Here is a 5,015-nt window from a genome sequence, read left to right as displayed (position 1 = left end):
CAGGAATTTGGGAGGTGGAAAAGGAAGGAGGAGCTTTGCTCCTGTCAGTGGGGGAATGGAACCACGGAATGTTTTCCATGATTCTTAAATGCCTTTTATGAGGAACCACAGAACTGGATTGGTTTGGGTTAGAGGGGACCTTAAGGAAAATCTCCTTCGCCCCAGATCAGTCCAAACCTGTTCAGTAGTTGAGTTTCACTGCCAGCCCTGGGGATTTTCCAGCTTGAAACTCTCCCTCCTGCTGCACTCAGGTTCTGTTTCCCTGTGTTTGGGTTAAGGAAACGAAAGAAGGAAAAAGAAAAGAAGGAAAAGGAAAAAAAAGGAAAAAGAAGGAAAAGGAAAAAAAAAAGGAAAAAAGAAAAAGAAGGAAAAGGAAAAAAAAAGGAAAAGAAAAAAGGAGAAAAAGGAAAAGGAAAAAAAAGGAAAAGAAAAAAGGAGAAAAAGGAAAAGGAAAAGAAGGAAAAGGAAAAAAGGAAAAGAAGGAAAAGGAAAAAAGAGAAAAGGAAAAAAAAAGAAAAGAAGGAAAAGGAAAAGACAGAAAAGGAAAAAAAAAAGAAAAGAAGGAAAAGGAAAAGAAAGAAAAGGAAAAAAAAAGAAAGGAAGGAAAAGGAAAAGAAGGAAAAGGAAAAGACAGAAAAGGAAAAAAAAAAGAAAAGAAGGAAAAGGAAAAGAAAGAAAAGGAAAAAAAAAAGAAAGGAAGGAAAAGGAAAAGAAGGAAAAGGAAAAGAAAGAAAAGGAAAAAAAAGAAAAGAAGGAAAAGGAAAAGAAAGAAAAGGAAAAAAAAGAAAAGAAGGAAAAAGAAAAGAAAGAAAAGGAAAAAAAAAAGAAAAGAAGGAAAAGGAAAAGAAGGAAAAGGAAAGAAAAGAAGGAAAAGGAAAAGAAGGAAAAGGAAAGAAAAGGAAAGAAAAGGAAAAGGAAAAAAAGGAAAAGGACATCTCCTGGGCATCTCCTCCAAGACTGATTTTCCACCACAGGACTGGGACACTTTCTGCTCCTCCGTGACTGAATGAGACCCAGAAAGGTTGGCAGGTGCTTTTCACAGCCAGAATTTCCATCTCTGTAATATTTTCTGTGAATCAGAGACAGAATTAAACACCTTGTTTAATTCCTCCCATTGCAAGCTCTTTTTCTGGCACCCTGATTATATCCTGACCTGTGATCTTTTCTCGCAGCAATTACCTCGCTGACCTTTTCCTGGGGTTTAAAGCTTGAAAACAATCAGAGTTTCCCTGCCTTTGCAGTTTGTAATCTCTGTTTAGGATTCAGGAGGCAGAGCTGAGCTTTATTCACTGAGCCAGGGATGGTTGAGCCTCTGCTCTCCCCTTTGCTGACCCCGAGCTCGTCAGAGCCTGGCCAGCCCCAGCTCTGCCTCTCCAAATGAGCTCATTGGGATGTTGAGCAGCTCCCCTGGCTCGCAGGAGGCATTGACAGCCCCAATTTCAGTCAAAGGGGATGTGAGTTGGAAAAAAATGAAATATTAGTGAAGGCTGGAATTGAGAGAAGTCGATTCTCATCCAGCTCTGTTTGGGAGGAATCAAAAGCGTTAATTGCAGAGGGAGATGGGCGGTGGGAGCAGGGTGTGCTCCAGGGCTTTGTTTGTCACTGGGGCTTTGTAGGATTGAAAAATGATTTGCATCAGGTCAAGAAGCAGCTTCTGATTTCTGGAGGAAGCTGTACAATTATTTTCTCTCCTTTCCCTCAGTCAGTGTTGTTACAAAAGGCACAGTTGGAAGCCGGTTATTTTATTTCCTTTTTCTCACTCAGAATTCTTGCGTTGCCTGAGGTTTTATCCTGAGCCCTTGGCTGTGATTAAAAATCATTTGAGTGTTGATTGGGATCAGTGAGAGGAAGAGATGGAAGGGGTAAAAGCAAAGGGATGTTGTGTGTGGTCAGAGTTTGGTGCTACAGAGCAGGGAGAGGATCCCAGGGACGGATGGAGAGGATCCCAGGGATGGATGGAGAGGATCCCAGGGATGGATGGAAGGGATCCCAGGGATGGATGGAGATGATTGCAGGGATGGAGCAGCTCTGCTGTGGAAAGACTGGGACAGCTGGAATTGTCCAGCTGGAGAGGAAAAAATTTGGGGTGACCTCAGTGTGGCCTGAAGGGGCTCCAGGAGAGCTGGAGAGGGACTGGGGACAAGGGTGGCGGGGCTGGAATTGCCAGAGCAGCTGTGGCTGCCCCTGGATCCCTGGAGCTGGGCGTGCTCAGCCTGGAGAAAAGGAGATTCAGGGCTGCCCCCATCACTCTGCACAGCTCCTGAAAGGTGCCTGTGCTCACCTGGGGCTGGGCTCTTTCTCCAGGAACTGACACAACCACAGCACAGAGCCCCAAGCTGTGCCAAGGGAAATTCAGGTTGGATTTCAGGGAAAAGTTTTTCACAGAAAGAGTGATAAAGTTCTGGAATGGCTGCCCAGGGAGGTGGTGGAGTCCCCATCCCTGGGTCTGTTTAACAAAGCCTGGAGGTGGCACTGGGTGCCAGGGGTGAGTTGAGCTGTTGGGGCTGGGTTGGACTCCATGGTCTTGGAGGTCTCTTCCAACCTGGTCATTCTGTGAAATCCCTGGCAGTGCCCGAGATCAGGTTGGACACTGGGGCTTGGACACCCTGGGACAGTGGGAGGTGTCCCTGCCATGGCAGGGGTGGCACTGGATGAGATTTAAGGTCCCTTTGCACCCATCCCATGCTTCTGTGGTACCCAACCATCCCTCACTGCTGCCTGTGTGGCTCCATCACCTGGATGGGGCTGGGGAGCCTGGAATCTGTGGGGAATCCCTGAAGTACTGCCTGGGCTGTCCCAGCATCTCTCAGCAGTGAGGAACAAACCACGAGGAGCCAATAAAAAAAGAGATTTTTAACTGCCCTGTTGTTTAGAGAGGGCTCATTTCCCTCAGGAAACTGAGGGGCTGGGGATGGATTGGTTGGGGGTGCTGGGACAGAGCTCTGGGATCAGCAGTGGCAGCTCCAGGGCGCCTGGAGGGGCCTCATGTTGGGGAAGATGGAACAGGAAAGCCTTACAAATATGATTGCCTGGCAAAAGATGTTGAGAATATGGAAACTATAAGTGAGATTGAAATGAAAGCAAGCTTTGAGATCCCTCAGTTACTGAACAACTGGAAAACAATGGTGTGGCCAGCTGAAGGCAATCCCCTTTTGATGGAACAACACCCTCTACTTGCAGACAGGCCCAAGGGTCAGAGCAGACCCTACAGCTCGGCAGAAGGGGCCCAAAGAGGAGTTTTTAGGGTTTAAAATGTAACACGGTGTGGTGATGTAATGATTCTTATAGGCTGTATGGAAATGCTGTAGGATTTGTATCTTGTACTAGATTGGTTAGTGAGAATTAGAATATTCAGCACAGAAGAAGATTTATAGTATTGTAACGGGAACCTCGCTCTCTTATCCTCTCTTTTACTCTCTCTTTCTCTCTCATCCTCTTTACCTCTCTCCCCCTCTCTTCTCTCAGTCCTGCTCTGAGCTGTGGCTGGCAGCTCCCAGCAGGGCCCTGCACTTGGCCCTTTGCAATAAACCCCAAATTCCTGACCTGGCTGCAGAGATCTCTGATCTCCATCCATCCCAAATGTCCTACCCACCATCACTCCTACAGTCTCATCCACTCCCATCTTCGCCTTTTATCCCCTAGAAATGTCCCAAACCAACAAGATCCCATTTTTCGCTCTCTGTTCCCCTGGGGAATCTCTCACCCAAGTTCTCTCTTGGGTAGATTTCTTTTATTTTGGTTTTTATTTAAAAGCAGCATCCAGTAGGAATTCCTTCCCCAGGTGCTGCAGCCCTGCTCCTGCAGGTGGTTCCACCCAGGTGGATTTTTTTCCCCAGAACATTTCCACTGGAAACCTGCAGAGGGGATTTGGAAAGTTCTCCACCTACTTTGTAAATCCATCCCATGGCTGTGCTCCTGTTCTGCACATCCAGAGTTTGTATCCAAACAAACACTTCAGGGACAATTTCTCCATGCCAGGATGGTTTTTTGTGCTAATTTGGAATCAAAGGACTTTAGGATAATTGCTTATTCAAATAAGAACCCAGTTGCATACCAAATGTTTTGATTAATTGGGGAATTAATTGCTTATCTCACAATGCTGAAATCACAATTTCCTGAATCTCTGAGATGAGAATGAGCTCTCTGAGGACCCCTGAAATGGAGAGACTGGGTGGACGTTCAGGCTTGCTTAAGTTTAAAGGCTCTATTTAAGAATTATTTAAAGAAAAACCAACTACTGCAGCACAAAAAGCCTTTAATGCAGGAAATGGGAGTGTTTGAAGAGAAATTCTGCTGTGAAAACATGGCAATGTTCCTCTGGAAGGTTCACCAAATGTGGAATTTTTCTTCACTCGGGGTTCACCAAATGTGGTGGTGTTTGCAGAGGTCCCAGGACGAGGGAAGAGACGAGGATCTGATTCCATGTCTCAGAAGGCTGATTTATTGTTTTATTATATATATTATATTAAAATAAAATTATATTATAAACTATACTAAAAGAATAGAAGAAAGGATTTCATCAGAAGGCTTGAAAGGAATAGGAAAGGAATGATAATAAAATCTTGTGACTGACCGGAGAGTCTGAGCCAGCTGGACTGTGATTGGCCATTAATTAAAAACAACCAACATGGACCAATCACAGATGCACCAGTTGCATTCCACAGCAGCAGATAATTATTGTTTTTCTTTTCCTCTGAGGCTTCTCAGCTTCTCAGGAGAAAAAATCCTGGCAAAAGGGTTTTTCATGAAATATGTCTGTGGCAGTTAAAACCTCTTGGAACTCGAGGAGAACCTGAGGAGAATTGATGTGCTGGGACCAAACCCTGGATTTCACAGGTTATTCCTTCATTCTCCTATTGGAGATGGAGAGAGAGACGGAGACTCAGTGAGATGGTCAAAGAATCTGAATTTATGGTGAAGTACAAATGTCACATACTGATTTAGGAAGACCGGTAATGTTTTACTACAAGGACTGGGTTAATCATCACATAATCAAAATTATGCATTTTAAACCG

This window comes from Geospiza fortis, unplaced genomic scaffold (genome assembly GCF_000277835.1).
Source record: "Geospiza fortis unplaced genomic scaffold, GeoFor_1.0 scaffold23, whole genome shotgun sequence".
NCBI lineage: Eukaryota > Metazoa > Chordata > Aves > Passeriformes > Thraupidae > Geospiza > Geospiza fortis.
The sequence above is the reverse complement of the archived record's forward strand: the minus strand, read 5'-3'. Positions refer to the sequence as shown.